General features: G+C 48.0%; 1 protein-coding gene across 1 annotated transcript in view; it reads left to right on the top strand.

Annotated features, from left to right (window-relative positions):
- The window catches only part of HIBADH (3-hydroxyisobutyrate dehydrogenase), a 564,326-nt gene that overhangs the window by 40,669 nt on the left and 501,776 nt on the right, over positions 1-21,881 (top strand). The gene's annotated exons all lie outside the window — the stretch shown is intronic.

The raw sequence follows: 21,881 nt of genomic DNA, 5'->3' as shown, positions 1-21,881 counted from the left end.
TGTAGCAGTGGGTCACACAAAAAAAATAGACTGACTAAGTATCTGAAAGCATAGGCTAGACAACATAAATGAGTGATAAACCTATACCGTGACTAAGTGATATATATACACTCAATACGTACTTCTTCTATGTGAAAAATTACCCATCAGTTGTCGATCAATACTGCCCTGTTCATCATCTGGGATCCTTCACACCAAGAAGGTAAAGATTGTTTGTACCCACTGGGGATAAGAAAGATGTAAACAACCTATCTAACCAGTAAGGCCCAGTGTGAACTATGGTGTACCTGGGTGTAAAGTGACAACTGTAGAGCAGTGCACAAAAAATGTGAAGAGGGTGAAAAAGTGCTAAAGTGACTAAAATTGGATAGTGAAGAGGGTAAAAACCCTTTAATGAAACACCTCTTTACTCCCAAATCAATAAAAAAGAGTGACAAAAAGTAGTCTTAACAAATAACTACTACTTAATTTATGCGGTCGACATGTTTCTGTCTGCAGGTAATAAGATGCTTAGCCACCATAAAACCCAAATCTAGAAAGCGGGAAGTCACCCTCCATTTCTTGTGTCTACGACACAACCCCAAGAGGCATATTTCCCACAGGTTTAGGCGCTCAGTGCAGGCTGATAAATGTGATGTGATGCTAGTCCAATAGTTATGTATACTGGGGCAGGTCCATTGCATAAGTAGCAACTCAGTAGCTATTTTGGCAAGCTGCATCCTCTCTATGGTAATACTGATGTACTTTGGCAGGTGAGAGATAAATCCTGTTCACTCTGTAAAGATGAATAAGCTTAAACCAAGGCATTGAGCGGCACGTCTCATGGGCCCTCCAGCAAGGCGGCCCATTCTTTATCAGTCCTGGGGCTTGTTCAGTCCGCTTCCCAGCGTTGTCTTAGAGTGAGGAGCTGTGAAATAATCAGGTAGCACAGTGAATCAGCGAACCAATATATGCAGTGTCTCCGCTACCCATCACTTGTAAATACTGGACTGTGAGATGGATGGGCAGTTCCTTGGTCATGTCTCCCCACTGATTCCCTAGTGCGGCAGTCAGTGAGTGAGTTGTGAAATAAAAATTGACCCGGGGGTTGGCCATCCTCCTCCATCAATATCTCGTATTGTGCCAAGGTACCGTCTCTGTACAGGTCCCCCAGTGTGTGTAGGCCAGCAGCGTGTTGTGCTCTCAGTTCAGTTGTCGAATTGGGCTCACCAGTCCTAAGTGTACCCAGTGGCGCATAGGGGGATTACGTGTTTGGAGATGTAGAGGCATCTACGATAGCAACGATACGCAACCCAGCAATAGTGAGTCTGGTACTCCCGTTTGCGTGCAAGGGTGAAATGGATGCAGAATAGCAGGCAAGCTACAACTAGGTGAATATGTTGCGGTGTCTTACAGGTGCAAACCCACCAGCCAGATGGCAATCCATTGGTTTGAGCAGTGAGGTAGTACTACTCAATTGTGGAGCAGCCAGATGCCCCCCGTCCGTGGGTAAGCAGAGCTTTGCTAAAGTCACCCTGCAACGTGACTTGATCCAAATAAACTCCCGAAATTGTTGCTCAAGCAAACAAAAGAACTTGAAATATAGAAGGTGGGAAAAAACACTATTTTTAATAACACCACCTTCACCACTGCCGCCAGTGTGTGCCAGACGGCCACGTGAGCATACAGCGATGTTACTACACGAGTGACATTACCATCAAAAAGATTAGATGTTAAATGGTACACCTGCACCCCCAAACCCCCTCCCCCCCTGCCCAACCTCCCCCTCCCCCAAGTGTTTGTCGCTGGCTGTCCAATCGCGTCCCATCGAGAACAAAGCATGGATTGGGAACATCCAAGCGAAAAGGAAATAGGCAAGAATTTGTCCAATTTACTCACAGCCTGGAAATGGGTGCAAAGTAGGCCAGAGCTGAAGCAATCGTGGTATGAATGTTGTGTGTATCCCTGATATAGAGAAGCATATTGTCTGCATATAAAGGTATCTCATGAGTCCCATCACCTAAAGAGATGCCTCCGTGCACCCCCTGAGTTCACATTGCCAACGGTAGTTGTTCAATCACCAGGGAAAACAATAGAGACAATAGCTGGCTCGTCCACCTGTAATTGGGAATGGCTGTTCATAGAAGTGGTTCTGCCTTGACCTTGATTAGGGGGTTAGTATATCATGATTTTGCTAATTGTAAAAAACAATGATCTATGCCATATCAGGACAGCGCAGCAAAAAGGTAATCTCTCTCCAAGGAGTCCAAGACCTTTTAAAGGTCTAAGACCAGGCATCTAGCACGAGTCCAGGAGTGACCGGTATAAGTCATAACTAGAAGTGGCGTAGGTTCAGGAAAGTATTGTGTGCAAGTATAAACCCATTTTGATCTGGGTGGACCAAGCATGGGACCTGGGGTGCTAGGCAATCTGCAAGTATTTTCGCCAGGACATTATAATCGGTGTTGAGCAGAGCTAATGGCCTGTAGGAGCCTAAGAGTACTGGGTCTTTGTTGGGCCTGAGCAAAGAGATGACCGTTTCCTCGCTCTGCGAGGCAAAGACCCTGCCGATAGAACAGGCCTCCTTGTAGATCGTCAACAAATGTGGGGCAAAATGAGGTGCATATGCCTTGCAGAGCTCTGCCTGCAAACCATCCGGTCCTGGGGACCTGCTAACGCCTTGATTGCTTTAACTTCGACCAGCGTAATGGGGCCATCTAGTTCTGTTTGTTGTTCTGTGTTAATGTGAGGCAGTGTCAGGTTAGCAAGGGAGGAGTTGTAGGTCTCCGGGCTTGTGCCCGTAATTGTCCGATACACCTGTGTATAGTGTTGTGTTAGTTAATCATGAATGGCATGCTGTGTATAAAGGATGGAGCCTACATCAGTAGTGCCATAATGGGCTGTTGTGACTGATCCTGACGGATAATCCATGGCAAGAGCTATCCAGCTCTATTGGCTATTGTATGTGTACAAGCAGAGTATGCAGCTTAATTAGGACACCGCAGCCTTTCTAATAGTGTAATGTGTTCACACTGCGCTTCCGCCAGCTCCCTTGTGACACTGGGATCATCAGCCACCTGAGTCTCCCGGTCCTGGAATGTATGTACCAACCTAGAAAGGTCCCTATTAATCTGTTGCCACATGTTTCCCTGTATGTCCAGACAGTGTCCCTACAATGTCAACTTGAATGCATCCCTTTCTATTGTGGATGCGGTGTTAACATTGTTGTCAAAGTATTCCGTAATCATTGACCCAAGGGAGGCTCTGAATGAGGGATCTATCATCAATGTAGGCTGCAAGTGCCAGGTAGCAATGGGAGTAGGGTCAACTGTCCATTGTAGCCGCCACATTTGGGGGTTGTGTTCAGAGTGAGTACGCTCCATATACTCCAGAAGTGTAATAGCAGGGAGCAACTGTGGCGTGCCAACTAATCCTATCACTTTGGACATTGTATCCGGGTTCCAGGACCGCCATATGTCAACTAGCTGCTATTGTTGGAGCCAATCCGTCAACATCTCTGCTTTGGAGGTTACAGTTGTGCAGGGTAATGTGGGGAAGGAGCGAGCGAGGGTGGTGTCTAGGACACTGTTAAAAACACCCCCCCCCCGATACACCACACATGGCGCTCCATTGGGACAGTGTGTTTTGAGAGAGCATGGAAAAAGGTGGTCTGATCAGAGTTTGGGGTATAAACAGAACCCAAAAGAACGGAGCGGCCGTCTAGTCTGTCTTTTACTATGACGTATCAGCCTTCTGGTCAAATATTGTGTCTTCCGCTACAAATGATGTCCCAGGCCTAATCCAAAGCAGCAACACCCCTGCCCCCCTGGGCATAAGTGAAATCATTTGTTGCTAATACCTGCCCACACCAGCACCCTTGCAGCTTGATGACTTCTGTTAGTATTTAATGAGTCTCCTGTAACAACGCAATATGCGTGGAGTGGCGCTTCAGGTAAGAGTAGACTGTGTAGCGGTGTGAAGGCGTGTGCATAAGGGTTCTCAATATCTTGGGTGGAATGTCTGGCGGAAAGTGAGGCCACGCAACTATTGAGTTCTCAGATGAATCAAACTTGGATGTTGTCTTCACTTTCTTAGTCAATGCTATGTATTAGAATAAAAGGGTGTTGGCAAGCCTTATGAACTGCCGTTTCAAAGAGGGTGATCTGTACAGTGGTTTCTGCCTGAGGTTCTATCACGATTGACACTGCGTATGCCCATTCCGTGCCTGTTTAGAACACATATAAAAGAGGCTTTACTGAGTGAAGAATGCATCACAACACGTTTGTTCTCCTATCTTTAATTGTGTTCGTCGTCCACCTGCTATTATTTTTGTCCCTGGTGTTTATTTATTTTTTTAGCATGGTCTCATTTTAGATCTTCTACTGGATGCGTTTGCTTGGTTCTGTCATGATGCACGGACAGTTGTACTTATCTACTGCATTTGCATAATTGTTATTTTCAATCAATAGCTAAAAGTTTGCCAAGCTTTGTGGCCTTTTCCATCTAACTGGGACACACTCTAGGAGATACCTTGGCACGCTTTGCATGTACAGTTAAGTGTAAAGTGGCATGGTGGCTACTGGGAGCAGTCACCCTTGGTATTAAGGCTACAGACATCCTAGTAGCTTCTTCAAGTGCCTCACATTTTTCTGGGGACCCAGTGAAATTGAGATTATCCTGATTATTTTACAGTGCATTTTTATTCTTGCCCTTTGCAGTTTAATCAAGATAGTTATGGATGGTTACTTGGTTAGTTGCTTTACTGGTACTGCTCTGTCCTGGGCAACACCTCTAGTAATGATGTCTGATGTCTGTTTTGAAACCTGTTTTCATTTAGGAAGATGTTTGAATCTCCACATTTGGAGAATTCTGCTCCGCAAGCTCTGTGCAATATTCAACAAGTTTGAATGGATGTGACTTGGTTTGGTAGCTGAAACTACAGATGAAGATACTTAAAAGACTCTTTTTATGTTTAAATTTCTTTCTTAATTTTGCAGCATAGAAAAGAAAACAAAATAAAATGGACATGAGGCATAGCCGATTCCTTACTTGTCATCAAAGAAATTAACATTGTAACGAAATATTCCTGGAACCCCCTCCTCCAAAATCCTGTCTCCCCCCGGGGGGACCATCCCCGTCCCTCCGAGTATGTAATGTGTGTGTATAAGTGTCTGAGCCACTTCTAGGTTGTGGCCTGGTGGGTTTCGGTAAGTTGTAGAGTCTCAGGTATTTGGGGCATGTCCTGATTAGCGAAAGATAGTGAGATATGTTCCATGCCCAATATATACCATATATGGTGTAACCATCCCACATGGGTAGGGAGCTCCCCAGACCCCCAAAGAGCCAATACATTCTGAAGAGCCTCTCCCAATGCCAATCCAATTTGGCGTCTCCTGTGTGATTCTAGAGGATATGTGAGGGCATTGTGTAGGCCAAGATGGGTGTAAGCTGGGAAGTGGGATAGCTGTGTATCGAAGTGGGCATCAATATAATCAATTACCTGCGTCCAGTATGAGGTTATCTTGGGGCAGTCCCACAACAAGTATGACAGTATACCTAGGGAACCTCAATCTGGTCAGCAAAGGGGGGAGCGGGTCGGGTTCTGTTTATGGAGTCTTTGGGGTGTGAGGTACCAATACGAGGCTATCTTAGTAGCCGGCTCTATGCTCGATAAGTTGTAAGTTGTGTCGCGTGCGAGATAGTAAATGCCCCCCATTCCTGCTGCAAGAGGGAGCGACCAAATTCAGCCTCCCACCTTATCTAGCCTGGGGATTTAGTAGCTGCTGAGTGGGGGGCCGAAGTAAGCCATGTATCTCTGAGATGAAATGTGAATCTGAGGATTTTTGATAACCACTTCTTGAAAGGAGTTAGTGCTGAGCTTGGGGGCGTACTGACGGGTGCATCACCCAGTGTCTGATCTGTTGGAATCTGTAGCACTCGGTTTCAGGGAGTCCTTGTGAGCGAAAGTCCTCGAAAGTTAGGAGGCCAGACTTGTCGAGGAAAGGGTTAATGGATTTGCGGCCTTCCTTCATCCACTGGGTGAAATCCCCTATCTCAAGGCTCAGGTTAAAATCTGGGTTGTCCACTATCAGTGTTGGTGGGATGGAAATGTGGTCAGAGCTCTTTTCACAGTCACTATATCCCATGCCATTAGACAGGTTTGTGTATCGGGAGACCACAAGAGGCTTTCAGGGCGTGCCGCTTTGTGGAGGAAGGGAATATTCCATATTGATTGCCCCGCCACCACCCTGTCCGTAAAAAGGCAATGTTTTTCAGACTCTGGGCGTGACCACTCTACAAATGCCTTCAGTTGAGCTGCCCGAAGATATTCCTTTAGGTTCAGAGACCCGATTCCACCTTCTCTCAGGGGTCTGTAACATAGATCTCTTTGTAAACAGGGCCTCTTACCTTCCCATATAAACCGATCTACCTCTCGCTGCATGCATTGCGAAGAGCCTGGAGGGGGTTCTATTGGCAGGATTTGAAAAAGATATAGTGGTTTATGTAATATGTCATTTTCACTGCAGCAACCCGGCCTAGCCAGGATAGGGCGTGTGGTCTCCAGCGGCGTAAATCCTCTTGTATATGGTGGAGCAAAGTGTTGTAGTTAAGTGCCACTGTGCATTGTGTGATCTCGGTGAGTTGTACCACAAAATATGGTATTGCCAATGGAGCCCATTGGATAGGGTATATGCGTTGTAGTTCCGTGAGTGTGGGATTTTTGAGAGATAGGTTAAGGGCTTGGATTTATGGATATTTATCTTGAAACATGCCGCTTGGCCGACTTGTTCTAGCTCTTTCACAAAGGCCAGTAAAGAAGTCTTGAGTGTCCTTCGCTGATGCTATGACATCGTTTGCGTACAATCTGAGCGTTTGCTTGTCTTCTCTGAAGAGCACCCCCGATATTTGGGGGTTCTCCCGTACCTTTTCGGCCATAGGCTCCATGTATATGGCAAAGGGGAGGGGGAAAGCGGGCATCCCTGTCTTGATCCCCTCTGAAGGGGGTAGAAGCAACACCGTCGCTGTGGACGTAGTGTGGCTACTCATAACCCATTGAATGTAGCTGGTGGGAAGGCCGAAATGTCGTGGGGTGTCTCTCAGATATGGCCAGTGGACTCTATTGAAAGCTTTTTCCGCGTCTATGAAGAGGAGCATGCATTCAGTGTTGAAGCGCTGTGCCTGGTCTATGATATGGAGCAGGTGCTTAGTATTGTCTGTTGGGTACAAAGCCTACCTTGCCGGGAAGAAGGTAAGACCATTGCGATGCCAAGATCCCAGTGAACGATTTCAGGTCGATATTCAAGAGGGAGATTGGCTGATAAAGAGAGCATTAGTGCCATTCTTTACCTGGTTTAGGTAAAGAATGTGCACCCTCTAGCATAGTGGGTGGGAGTGCTGAGGAGGGTCCGACCTCGTTAAAGACTTTAGTGAGAACGGGAGCCAAGATATTGCAGAATGTATTGTAAAAGAGCGAGGTGAACCCATCGGGGCCCAGGGACTTAAGCAACTCCTGCTTAGAGATGGCCGATATCACTCCCTCTATTCGGATCGGGACAGCAAGAGGCTCTGCCTGGTCTGGAGTTAATCTAGTAGTGGCAGCGTCATAGAGGTAGCCTGATGGAGCATCTGAGGGAGGATCTTGCGAGTCATAGAGCCCCACATAGTATTGGTGAAATGTTTTGGTAATCTGTTAGTCTGCGATATGTTCCACCCCTGTCGTGCTAATCACAGATGAAACACCGGACGCCTGTCCCTGAATTTTCAGTCTGTTAGCTAGCCATTTCCCACTTCTATTGCCCTGGTGTTAAAATCATGTCATTATCTGAGCGCTGCATACACAGCCCTGTCGAGATCCAAGGCAGACAATTGGGATCTAGCTGCCTCAAGATGGTGCCAGATCCATGGTGCGCCGGTCCATTGGTGTTTACGTTCCAGCTCCTGTACCTGTCTTGTGAGGGATTCTCTCTTGTCCCTATGTATTTTATTTTTGGATGAGGCTATCGCAATGAATTATCCACTTATCGCCTTCAAAGTGTCCCAAAGAGTGGCCATAGGGGTCTCAGGAATATCGTTCATATCCAGAGACTTGCTGAATCACCACAGGATGATGTAGTAGGGTATCCCTAAGGCGCCCAAATCTAGATGAAGAGGGAAGAGAAATATTGGTCACCGCTGAGTGATCCAACAGCGTGTGAGAGAGTACGTCGGCTTGTATGGGTTGGGTGCCTAGAAAATAATCAATTCTTGTGTATGTTTTGTGAGAGTAGAACATGTATTCTCTGTCTGCGGGGTGTAGGGTTCTCCATACGTCTATCAATCCTGCCCCCTCCTTCGAGAGTGCCCCAGTTTGGCCCTGCCATTGGACCGATCTGTCAATAGTGTTGTTGAAAGCAAGGTTTAGGGCTCCCCCTAACAGTAACCTCCGGTCAGTCGACCAGGGGAACTCAGACACTGCCTTCTTCAGAAAGCGCTCTTGTCCTTCGTTAGGGGCGTAGATCGAGCCTACCGTAAAGGTGTGGGGGCCTAATGTAAAGGAATGGGCCAGCAACCTATTCTTGATCTCTGCCTGTTTGGGGCCGACCATTCCTGGAAAGGTGGAGGAAACTAAAATAGCAACCCCTGCGGACTTGGAGGACTGGGAGGAAAATAGTTGATGAGGAAACTCCTTAGGATGGAGTTGGTGTGTGTTTCCGGGAAGGAGAGGAGTCTTCTGGAGGAGACAGATGTGGGCGCCGGAATGCTCAAGGTAGGAGAGGATAGGGCGTCGTTTAACTGTTTTTTTTTTTTTTAATTTTTTTTACTTTTCTCATTTAGTGATGATTTTAAAATTCTGTGTTATCGTGGGGGGGGGGGGTCTTAAGCAGATCTATGGAAATGCAATGTTTGGAGGAGAGAAACATCTGAGAAATGAAGATCGGAGAAATTAAGATCCGAGAGTATGCTACCTAGGGGAGGAAGTTGAGTGACTAGATAGGCGGTTATTTTACACTGGGGGGAACTCCGAGGTGAGGGAGGGTCCAACATACCCCAATGAATACAACACACAAAAAGCACAGCAAAGATAAACATCTGAAATGTCCTTGGTGGTAAGACCCATGAGAGGGGGTGAAATAGGTCAGCAATACCAGTCCTGCCCTCATCCCACCCAGGCCCACCACCTTTATAAACTGTTGAAAGACTGGAACCAGGGAAAGTTGCGTGTTGCTTTTAGACTGCTAGTTGAAACGACCCGGCTCCCACTACGCTGGATCACTTGTGTCATCATTAAGGGAGGCCAGCACCAGCTGACGTTCTTTTGTAATTGTCTCTGGGTTGGGCAGAGATGGGCCGTCGTACAGCCCGCTGTCTGCCATTTGCTAGCTCTTGGGTCTCTGCCCGTCCTGGTGGGTGGAGAGGAATCCTTTAGGGCATCTGTTGGGATATTCAGTAGTTGATGGGCCTCCCTCAGGCAACGAATCTGATGGATCTTCCCGTTCAGGCAAAAGATTAATCTAAAGTGGTGTCCCAATGAGTAGAGGATTTCGATAGAGCAGAGGTGTGCTGAAATTGGCCAGAATGCTCTCCTTTTCTGAAGGGTGGAGGCAGCAAGGTCCTTGAATAGGAGAGGATGACGACCCTGGAATTGAACCGGGTGAGTGTCTCTGGCCTTTTTAAGAATATGCTCTTTTAACTGAAAGTCATTGACACAAGTGAGGATGTCTGTAGGGGGTGCAGGGGCGTACCTCTTGGGGTTGACGCAGTTGGTACTGCCCTGCTTGATCTCCAGTTCCGGATGGGCCTCCAGAATTGCTCTGAAGAGATCCTCAGTGAAAGAAGTAATATTATGACCCTCCGCACCAATTGGAATCCCCCTAATACGTATGTCGTTGCGCCTACAGCGATTCTTGAGGTCCTCAGCGTGCACCTGCAGGTCTAGGTGTTGGCCCTTGAGACTGATCACCTCTTGCTGAAGTTGTTCAGTTTCCTCGTCTCCGTTTGTATCGTGCAACTCCAGAATGTCCTCTCTGTCTCCCAGCTAGTCTATATCCCGTCTCACCTCCCTAAGTTTCTGGGCCAACTCTTTCTTCATGGATTGCAAGTCGTCCCTCAACGAGGCAAACAGCATATCTATGAAGGAGCAAGTGAGCGGGGCTTCAGTATCGGCTGTAGGAGTGTGTGACTCCAGGGGAACTACCGGGGCCTCCGCACCAGAGCTAGAAGACTTGAGGAGTAAGTCCTTGACCGAGTGGTCATTCTTCCCCTTGCTGACTGCCACGTGGTAGGGATAGCCTGGGCGCTGTATCAGGAAGATGTTGGGTTTCCAGTTGTTTGATCGGACCAATTCCCAACAGGTACAGGCGGCCTTCGCTCCTGCAAGCTCAGCCTATGTGTGTAGGTTCAGGGGGGTCATCCACAGCGCTCAGAGGAGGTAGCTATCTGTGCAGGCTGTTTATGACTTTCCCCAGAAAGGAAGGGGTCTATCCCATGGTTATCAAACCGGCCTGTTTCGTCTCAGGGCACCCTGTCAGACCAGCAGGCTCCTCCAAAAGGGAATAGGGAAGGCCCCGTCCGGCCCAATCCTACGGATGCTGTAGGGACCAGGCAGCTGAGGCACCAGATATCCCACGGGGGCATGGGAGAGCCCCACCGCTAGATGCAACTTCCTTGTACTCCCCTGTCCTGCGTGCCCCAGAGTCTGGTCAGGGCAGGAAGAGCGTGGTTCGAGGTTTGGGTGAGCCCTGGGACAGCCTCCGGAGCTCGAGGTGCTCTGGCTAGGTGCTGCGCAAGAGTTTAACTTCCAAGCCACATGGGAAGGGTTCGCTTCAAGGTCTTGTGGCTTCTCTCTCCGGGTGCTTCCCACACTCACCCCCTTGTGCCTCTGGAGAGTTTGCTAGACAGATTGAGTGGTGCACGCCCAGCTAGGGGGGGAAAGAGGGGAGTGTGGCTCATTATTATTATTATTATTATTATTATTATTATTATTTATTTTTATAAAGCGCGTAGTCACCCGGAGGTATCCCAGCGCTAAAAAACCTATCTCCTAAGTACAGTGGGACAGAGGGAGGAAAAAGGAGGAAGAAGAGGACGGGGGGGGGGGGCGGAACGGAAGAGCAGGGGTAAGGGCCAAGAGTGAATCACTGTGGAAAGAGGTGGGTTTTGAGCAGTTTCCTAAAGCGGAGATATTGAGGTTCGAGGCGCAGGACTCGGGGGAGAGTGTTCCAGAGTCGCGCGGTCTGTACTGAGAAGCGCCTTCCCCCGGATCGGGCTCTCTTGAATTTGGGGGCGACAATAAGGTTTTCTGTGTCAGAACGGAGGGGTCTTGAGGATTTGTAAGGAGTGATAAGTTTCTTGAGGGCAGAGGGGCCTTGATTTTGTCGTAGGGCCTTAAATTTGACCCGCTCTCTTATAGGGAGCCAATGGAGGAGTTTTAGGGCCGGTTTGGCCGATGCTCTGGCAGGGGTATTTGTGAGAATCCGGGCAGCGGTATTCTGAATTCTCTGAAGTTTATTCAAAGTCTCCTCTGGGGCGCCCAGGTATATCACGTTGCTATAGTCAAGCCTCGAGATTACTAGGCCTTGAATTAGCAACTTTTGGGAGTCAATGGGCAGGAGTGGCAGGACTTTCCTCAATGATTTCAGAAGTCCGAAGCAGGTTCCGGCCACTTTCTTTGCCTGCACGGTGAACGAAAGGTCGGTGTCAAGCCACACTCCCAGACTCTTTACTTCCTCTCTGGGTTCCGGAGGGGGGCCCAGACAGGCTGGCCAGATGTTCGAGGACAGTGTGAGTCTTTCTGGGCCGAGGAGCAGAACCTCCGTTTTTGACTCATTTAGTTTTAGGGCAGAGGAGTTCATCCAATGGTGGACCTGCACAAGGCAATTGAATAGGTCTGCTGGTTGTTGTTTGGGGTGGGACAATGACACGACCAATTGCGTGTCGTCAGCGTAACTGACGACACTCACTCCGAATGGGATGATAGCCTCCTCCAATGTGGACATATAGATATTAAATAATGTGGGGCTCAGGGAGGAGCCCTGAGGCACGCCACATTGGAGGGGAATTTCGGAGGAGCGGGCGTTATTCTCCCAAATTTGGTAGGTTCGTTGAGCCAGGAAAGATGTAAGCCAGGCTAAGGCGGAGCCCTCTACACCGGCTCCCTTGAGTCTTTTAATAAGAAGTCGGTGGTCCACGGTATCGAAGGCCGCGCTTAGGTCGAGGAGGATCACTGCCACTGATCCTCCTCCGTCCAGAAGCGTTCTGGCCTCCTCAACCGCTGCTAGGAGGGCGATGTCTGTGCCCTGCCCTGGGCGAAAGCCCGTCTGGGAGCTCTTTAGTATGTTATTGGCTTCCAGGAACTGGGAAAGTTTTTTATTAACCAGTTTTTCAGCAATTTTGCTGATTCCTGGGAGTAGGGAGATGGGCCTATAATTCGCCAGGTTTTCGGGGTCAAGGGAGGGTTTTTTTAGCAGAGCTTTCACGACTGCTTCCTTCCAGCTTATGGGTACAACTCCCTGTTGGAGTGAGGTGTTAATCAGGTGAGTCACGGGAGGGATGATCGTGGGGGTTACCTTTTTAAGAATTTGGAGTGGGGCTGGATCCTTGGGGGAGCCGCTTTTTATGGATGTTAACGTATTTTCTACTTCTTCAGTCGTGACTTGGCCCCAAGAAGAGAGGCGACAGGAAGTAGAAGGTTGCGAGGGAACGTGTTCTTTGCCCAGATTCGCGACGGGAATAGACTTGAGAATTTTTTGGATTTTCCCGTGAAAGAAAATCCGCCAATTGTTGGCATTTGGTCTGGTCAGCTGTGGGATCAATAGGGTATTTAGGTCCGGGTGATGGGGTTTTCAGGAGGTCTTTTAGGATAGCGTAGGATTCCTTACTGGAAAATACTGCTTTCTCTATTCTCTCCTGGAAGAACGTGATTTTAGTTTTGCGGATGGTGGTTTTGTAGTTCAGGAGAGAGGCAGAATAGATCTCTTTATTTGTTTCCGATTTGACTTTCCTCCAGGATCGTTCCGTTCTCTTGCACTCTTGGCGCAGGGCTTTAAGCTCTGGTGTGTACCAAGGAGCTGAGGCTACTCTTTTGGGGTGTTTAAGGGAGGAGGTTTTGGGTATGAGTGCATCAAGAGAGGAGGTTATCCAGTCACTGACCTGCTTGTCAGCGATAGCAGGGTCGCTGGAGAGCTCAGGGGTGGACTCTGCAAGAGCGGCGGCCCATTCCCCGGGTACAAGTTTATGCCACCGTCTGTCAGTGGTCTGAATTTTAGAGGTTTGGGGTTTGGTAGGGGGTGTTTCCCAGGAGATTGGGACCAGAAAGTGGTCCGTCCAGGGGAGGATCAGGGGATGCCCGGTGGTGATGGCTGTCGCATTAGACAGGACGGGATCCAATAAGTGTCCCTTCTCGTGGGTGGGTTCATTGTTTACCAGTCGGATATTGAGAGACGACAGGTCTTGAAGAAGGTCCGCGGCTGAGCTGTCTTTAGGGTCTTTAAAATGTAAGTTTAGGTCGCCTAAAATAAGAAAATTGCCGGCAGAGGATGCTAGCTGAGCGACTGATTCAATGAGGGCGTTAACGAATTTTCCCGGGGAGCCCGGGGGGCGGTAGATCAGTAACCCTGACAGAGAGTGGACTGGGGAGGATTGAATGGAGAATTGGCAGCTTTCGCAGTCCTCAATTTGGGCGTCAGAAATTCTACAAGTAAGATGCTCCTTGAAAATTATGGCTACCCCCCCTCCTCTCCCTTTGGGTCTGTGTAGTGCTTGACAGAGGTACCCTAAAGGTAAGGCCGTAACAATGTCTGAGTCGGTGCTGTCTGATAGCCACGTTTCCGTAAGGAAAAGCAAATCAAAGTCATGGTCTAGAATTAGCAGATTTGTTTCAATTGCATGTTTAGGGAGGGAGCGACAATTAAGGAGTCCGATCTTAAGTCCGGGTTTGACAAATGCAATGGGGGATGGAGCGCAGTGCGTACAGAAGTAGAAAGGTTTACCTTCGGTATGCGTATGGTGACAGGCCAGGATTGTTCTTGGTTGCAGTGCGCGGAGCATGTCTCCAGTATATACCACACGCTCACATGGGATATCAGACAGCATTTCTGGGCCTGGGTCCGTCTGGGCCCGGACGGGCCCAGACGGGCTTGCCTTTGGCGCGCTGACGGCGCGCTGACGGCGCACCCGCTGCGCCTGTCCGCTGCACGTACGTGGGGCGCACATGATTATGTAGGCGAGTGGGCGTGGCCGCAAGCGAGTGGGCGTGGCCAAATACCGGCTCACAGGCTGCTGGCGCTGGCGCTTGCCAATTAGGGCGTTGGGTGGGTCTCTAGAGGATCGTGGTCTCCCTGAAGCCGTCAGGAAAGAGCCTGGGTGTCAGAACAAGTTGTGCAAACAAGCAAATTTTAAGAACAACACAGAATTCAACAAGTTAAAAGAATTAGCGCTCCCGGCTGTGCCTCAGGAGAAGAGTTTCTGATCAGAGCATGAACGACGCTCTATTTATGTAGGCGAGTGGGCGTGGCCACTAGCGAGTGGGCGTGGCCAAAGACCGGCTCACAGGCTGCTGGCGCTAGCGCTTGCCAATTAGGGCGTTGGGTGGGTCTCTAGAGGATCGTGGTCTCCCTGAAGCCATCAGGAAAGAGCCTGGGTGTCAGAACAAGTTGTGCAAACAAGCACATTTTAAGAACAACACAGAATTCAACAAGTTAAAAGAATTAGCGCTCCCGGCTGTGCCTCAGGAGAAGAGTTTCTGATCAGAGCATGAACGCCGCTCTGTTTATGTAGGCGAGTGGGCGTGGCCGCTAGCGAGTGGGCGTGGCCAAAGACCGGCTCACAGGCTGCTGGCGCTGTGGGACCCCCTCGCCTCCGGGAGGTTTGTTGTTAGTCGTGGGGTTCGTAGAGGAGGAATTCCCAGCTTACCTCCAACGATGCAGGTTTGCGGCCCTGTGTTCCAGCTGTCGGGCCCCTGGGCCTGACTCAAGCTCCTCCATCAGCCTCACTCGTCTGGGGTCGTGCAATGCCTCGGTCTCCTCCCAGCCCTCAGGTCGTGGGAGGGTCCAGGCCCACTGTCTCTTTCTACCGCGGCAGCTTCTGCCCTCGAGCTGGCCCTCAGCCTACAGCACTCTGGGGGCCTTGGTCCTGTGCCTGACTCTTCGTCAACTGCAGAGGGGGGGCGCATAGAGCAGAGCGCCTCCCGGGCCTGGTATTCAATTTCTCCCCCTCTCGCAGGCTGGGCGTTGGCAGCCGGCCACCCAGGTTCCACTCAGTCGGGATCGACCCAGGACTGCTGGCCTCTCGCTAGCGGGAAAGGATCGCCATCCCTGTCTCAGCCCAATCCGCTGGTCTCTAGTCAGGGGCCTGTCTCTTGGTCCCCTCGTGACACAGCAAAGGTCCCGGCAGAGCTCCACCTCCGCAGCGATGCAGGTGTCACAGCTTTGGAAGAGGCCCAGTCTTTGGCCCCGGCATGGGCCGGCCGCACTGATTTCTCGATTGCGGTCAGGCCAAGCTGCTCTCACATCTCTGGTCGGCCAGTGCAATCTGTAACTGGACTCCCTGGTTCAGCTTTACCAAGAGTAGGCGGTGGGGCCTTGCCGGCGAGACGGAGCGACGAGGAGGCATATCCTACTTGGTTGGTATCATGGCCATGCCCCAAACGACTCTTTTTAAAATAAAATTTTGACCAGGGTTGAAAGAAAAGCTTAATGGAGAGTTGGTTTGATCAGAACATCCTGTTAGGTTTTCAAACCTCATTAGTTTATTACCGTTAATTGAAGATAGATTACAGGAAAGATGAAGTGAAAAGTGCTCGGGAAATTATTCTAACGTTACCAGAGTTTCTTCATTGGTTAATCAGCTGTTCCGATGGATCCTTTGCATCAAGAAGAACCTATACAATCCAAAGGACCCTTTGACAGAGAATTAAAAAAAAAAGCCAAAAGGCTCTATTGTCTCTGTATTTTAGCGATGCTGGATGTATGATTCAGATTTGTCCCAAAAGCCCTCCAGAAAATGTAGGAAGAATCCTCTGATATCCAGAGAGGAGAGAAGACCGGAGAACAGGAATGTGTTTACTGCCTTATTTGAATCATAATCTTATGTATTGCCTTATGCTGGAGGATTTATTTCCCTACCTATTGCTTTGAGAATGGAAGAAGGGAAAGTTAGCAATGCATCTGCGTTATTGGATAGCGGCGCATGTGGAATGTTCATTGAGCAGGACTGCACCACTAAGAATAATATTCCTAAGAGAATTAAAAAGACTACTAAAGTGATTCAAACTGTTGATGGCTCACTAGTACCTCCTGGTCTAGTACAAAAGGTCTCTTTTGTGATGGAGGTCTCTTAAAGATCATACTGAAGTGCTTTCCTTTGACATTATTGCCTCCCCCGATTATGCTGCAATATTTTGAATTTCTTGGTTAAAGGGGCATAATCCAGATGCCAAACTGTATACTAGAGCAATATCTTCAGTTTTGTCATAATCATGGTTATGCTTAAGGAAGTTGAGTTATCAGAGACAGTGTTCCCTTTCAGCAATGAATACGGAAATGTAGCCACAATGCTGAAATCGGGATTGATGCAGAAAACTTAAAGTGAACAGAACGTGACTGGGTAACTGGAAATCAGCAGATTTCCTTACCTCAGCAATGAAAATAAAACTTAACTTAGTAGTAAGAATAAACAATCAGTTAATAACAAAGACATCTAATGCACCGTAACATTCAGCTCGCTTTATGTTTTCTGTATCAATTGTGTTTTTATCCTTGCTAATAAATTTGTAATATTTTTAGCATTGAACACGTCTAGACCCAAGCCTGATTTCAGCATTGAGACTACACTTCCGTATTCATTGCTGAAAGGGACCACTGTCTCTGATAACTCACTACTACCCTTGGTCCCTTTCGACTATAAGGGTTCCTGTTTGTTGTTGTTAAGGAAGTTATTGATCACCTAATCATAAAATAATGGATTCCACCCCTCATTTAATTGTGGCTAATCTCTTTGGTGTATGCTTTTTGCCCACATTTTTCCAAGCCAAATTGCTTTCTCGCCCCTCATGTGAAATGTGATTGGCCTATACCAGCTGAAGTGGCGTTGTTATTCGTTTTGAACATGTTTGTTTATTTATTTATTATTTGAAAAGAAGAAGGAGATAATGGAAGCTTATATGTAAAATGGGTTAACGATACCATCTTCCTCAGCAGTTGGGGGCACCTTAATTCTGTGTACCAAAGAACGATCAAGGTCTTTTTCTTGTGTTGATTACAAAGCTTTAAACACAGTTGCGACCAAGGATATATATTATTTTCCTCTCACAAAGGACATTTTGGAGTCTGTTCAAATAGCATGAATTATCACTAAACTTGATCTTGTGAGGTGCTTATAATGTTTTACATATAAACGGGAGCAATAATTGAAAAATGGCTCGTTTTGAATATTGTGTAATGCTATTTGGGTTGGGTAATACCCGTTATTTTTCAACGCTTTATAGAGTCAGTATTTTCTGATGACTTGTATCTGTTTGTACTGCTTTATGAAGATGATATTTTGGTGCCTTCTAAGAACCTTGCAGAACACTAATAATATGTGAGTTTGGTGTTATCAAGACTTTAGCACCATTATTTGTATTGTAAACCTGAGAAATATGAAATTGCTAACAGATTCGGTATCTTGGACTTCGATTGAGTGCTTTTGGCTTTTTTTGTTGATCCAAAGTATGCTTCTGACATTTTGGAATGAGCTTCACCTACAAATATTAAAAAAACTCAGTTTTCTTGATTTTCAAATATTTATCGTAAAGTTATCAATAATTTTTCAGAGATAACCAGTGCCATTACCTGTCGCTTGGAAAAGGAAAATCTGAAGTTTTTTGGGGATGATCAAGCTGAACAGGTGTTAAATGTACTCAAAAGATTAATTACCCAAGCATGAAATTTTAAACATCTTCATACTTCTGAGAAGTTTATTGTGGAAGCAGATTCCACTGAAAGTGCTGTAGGGGTCGTTTTTATTACTAAAACAGTAAGATGGAGTACAAATGCATTGTGTCTTTTGTTCCTCTTTTTTTGTCAGAGAGAATTACTTTTGTTAACAAACCATTTGTAGATCTGAAGATTGCTTATACTGAATGGACAACGTTTTTGATGGGTACTCCAGAACTATTTGCAATCGAAACTGATTACTAGAATTTGTAGTGTATTCAAAATTTTCGTTGTAGGAATAGTCCTAAAGGTATAATTTTTCTTTGCACTGTATGAATTCAATATCACATATATTCCTGTTTCAAAGAATCTGTTGACTGATGCTCTTTCTCGATGTTATCATAGTTATCTCTCACTTATGATCAATTTATGGTTCCTTCTCATTTTGTGGTTGGAACTGTTTAACCCTTCTTAGATTGAGTAAAGGAGGTTCACGAACAAATGACTCAGAAGGAATTAGAATAACTTCATCTTAAAACTCCTTTGGTTTAACCAATTGAGTTGTATTTTATGTTTAAAGTATTTTATTGAAAGAATATTATGGAAAGGGTACAGAAGCAAAAAGGAGCGTCGGTCATGCAATCGAATCAATGCCACATTCCAAGGAGCCCAGTTGAAAGTCTTTCTCAAGGTCCCCGGTACATCGGGGGCCCTTCTAGGTTCTGCTCCAGCGTGCTTAGCCGATGTGAGGAACTACATTCAAAACTAAGCCCCATATACCCTTACTTATCAACGAAACAACCCCCCCAACTCCCTCCCATACCCAGCCCCCCCCTTTTCCCTCCCATCCCCCCGTCCAGTGCTATTCATGATAAAAAATGTGTGTACACTCTCCCCGTTCACCCCTCTTCTCCTCTGTCTGGTGCAAAAAAAACCCTTTTAGACCATGTGCTCCGTTGGTGGTGTGAGTCTCAGCAGCCTCAGATATTTAGGGCATGTAAGTTCTTTGAATTCTGTAGCTAGGAGTGCATGTAAGGGTTGCCACAGCTCCTCAAATTGTTCCACCTCCCCGGCTAGCATGAGTGATAATTTTTTCATGCCCAGGACATGCCACAACCTGTGGAGCCAACCGGAAAGGGATGGGGTATTGGTCGTGCGCCAGTGTATTAAGATATTTTGTACCGCCGAGCCCAGGGCTATCGCTATCTGCCTACCTCTACGGGATTTCAGAGGGTACATTATGCCATTAGGGAGACCTAGCAGGACATAAGCCGGGAAGCGGGGCAACTCAATTCCAAAACAAGCATCAATCTCGTCAAGCACCTCTGTCCAGTAGGGGTGAAAAAGCGGGCATTCCCATAAGATATGTGTCAATGTGCCTACGGTACCGCACGCACGCCAGCAGGTATTCTCTATGTTCCGGTTCATCTCGTGCAGCCGTTCCGGGGTGTGGTACCAATAAGTAGTCCCCTTCGTAAATGTTTCAGTAAGGCCGACGTGATAGGCGGAGTGTCTCGCTCGGTATGAAATCTGATCCCACTCCTTATGACTAAGCGACCTGCCCAGTTCCCTGTTCCATTGTTCCCTGCCAGGGATATAAAAGTGGGAAGGAGGGGGCTGTAACATTTTATAGAGATCCGTAATGAGTTTAGAATCCGAAGCGCGCGTCGCCAGCCACTTCTCATACGGTAGCAGTTTCCTGTCTGCCGACTCCCTCACTTGAGGCTGCAGGGCCCAATGTCGCACCTGCCAGTATTGCATTCTATCCATTTCGGTCATCTGATAGCTCTCCTTGAGGCTCTGAAATGGGAGGATCCCCTCCTCACCATATAGGTGAAAGAGTGCCCTGCAACCATTCGTCCGCCAATGCGTAAAGGCTCCCGGCTCCATCCCCGGTGTAAAGTCCGGGTTGTCAACTATGGGGGTGAACGGCGAGGGGAACGTGGTGAGGCTAAAGCGCTTGTTGGTAACATCCCATACTTTCAGTGGGACCCTTGTGACATAAGAAGCGTATAGATTCGGGGGGCGGTGTGATCTGCGCAGGAAAGGCACTTCCTGTAAGGGGCGCCCTGCCACCGCTTGGTCCTGAAATAGCCAGTGCTTCTCTGACTCCCACCTGCTCCACTCAACTAGGTACCGCAGCTGTGCCGCCTGAAAATACTTGCGGAGGTCAGGGACTCCCAGTCCCCCCGACTCCGGTGCCAGGGTAGTTAGGGTCCGCTTTATCCGGGGTTTACGGCCTTGCCACACAAAGCGGGACAAGTCCGTCTGTGTCTGTTGAATCCAGCCCCTAGGGGGCTGCAGCGGCAGAGCTCGGAACAAGTACAGGATCTGAGGCAAAACCGTCATCTTAAGCGCTGCTATCCTGCCAAGCCAGGATATTGTACTCTTGCACCATCTCCCCAGTTCCTCCTTGATCTTCTTGCCCAGAGCCGCATAATTAGCAGTCACCATTGCCTGCAGTGTGGGTGCCAACAAGATACCCAAGTACTGTACTTGATGTTGTGACCACTTGTGGGGGAAAAGTCCCTGTAACTCCCGTCTCGTCGTGGGTGTCAAGGAGATGTCCAACCCTGTAGACTTCCCCATGTTCATACGGAATCCTGCTACCCTCGAGAAGGCCTCGAGTTAGTCAATACACGTGGGCAAGGCCCGTCTCGGGTCTTCCAGCGTTAGAATCACATCATCAGCGTACAGGCTGACCGTGTGGACATAGCCTCCCATTCTCGCGCCCGTCGCATCTGGGTTCAGTCGTACTCTCTGGGCAAAAGGCTCCATGCAGAGAGCAAAGAGGAGAGGGGACAGTGGGCATCCCTGTCTGGTGCCTCGTTCGATAGTAAACCGCTTGGAGCTACAGCCGTTCACTCGCACCGCTGCCGAAGAAAACTTATAGCAATTAAACACCATAGTCCGAAATTTCTCCCCTATGCCCATCTTCGCCAGCACCCGTTCCAAATATGGCCAGTGTACTCGGTCGAATGCTTTTTCAGCATCGACCGACAACAGCATCCTCTCTCCAGGGATCCGGGAGGCCTTTTCCAGAATGTGAACTACCCTCTTGGTATTGTCTACGGTCTGTCTACCCGGCACAAAGCCAGCCTGATCAGGCTCCACTAAACCTGGGAGGTACTGCGCTAACCTCGCTGCAAGGATCCCTGTGTAGATTTTAAGATCAGCTATGGATGGGGTTGGTATGATGTTTATATTATAAAAATCATGGTGACTCAGTTGAGTTTTGTCGATTTGGGGTGGCACCTGTTGGGTGTCTTTAGAAAGCCCTCACCCACCAACCTAGTTGGTGGCATGCTTCATCATCGGGCCCACCCAGTGACACCTAGCGTGTCCCGGGTGTGCTACGACGCCTGATTACAGCGGAGCAGGTATGTCACTGTGTGTGCGGTGAAAGGTGGTGAGATAGTGAGTTTAAAACGGCTTGGCGGGGGTCCCAGTCCTTGAAAACTTTATTAGTTGGGCCTCCGTCAGCGGTTAAAAATAAGGCTGTTGGACGTTGGGGGCGGGTTACGACCTCCCACGTCCTTTAAAGTGTCAACATGTTTCAGCCAGTGCCTTATCAATATGCTGGCTTTCTTCAGGACTAAAATGTGGGTGTGAATTAAAAAATATATATAAACTAGTGGGTGTGTAGTGTGTAGAAATCCTGGTCAACCCCTTGCCACCTCTACAAACCTTGAAGAGGACACTTCTTAAAACTAGCGTGATCTTGATAAGGGAATCCCCCCCCTCTCACAGTTAGATACACTTTAGGGCGTGTAGACACATAGTCCACACTACACACCCACTAGTTTATATATTTTTTAATTCACACCCACATTTTAGTCCTGAAGAAAGCCAGCATATTGATAAGGCACTGGCTGAAACATGTTGACACTTTAAAGGACGTGGGAGGTCGTAACCCGCCCCCAACGTCCAACAGCCTTATTTTTAACCGCTGACGGAGGCCCAACTAATAAAGTTTTCAAGGACTGGGACCCCCGCCAAGCCGTTTTAAAC

Source organism: Lissotriton vulgaris, chromosome 10 (assembly GCF_964263255.1).
Source record: "Lissotriton vulgaris chromosome 10, aLisVul1.2, whole genome shotgun sequence".
In the NCBI taxonomy this organism is placed as follows: Eukaryota; Metazoa; Chordata; class Amphibia; order Caudata; family Salamandridae; genus Lissotriton; species Lissotriton vulgaris.
The sequence above is the reverse complement of the archived record's forward strand: the minus strand, read 5'-3'. Positions and strand labels throughout refer to the sequence as shown.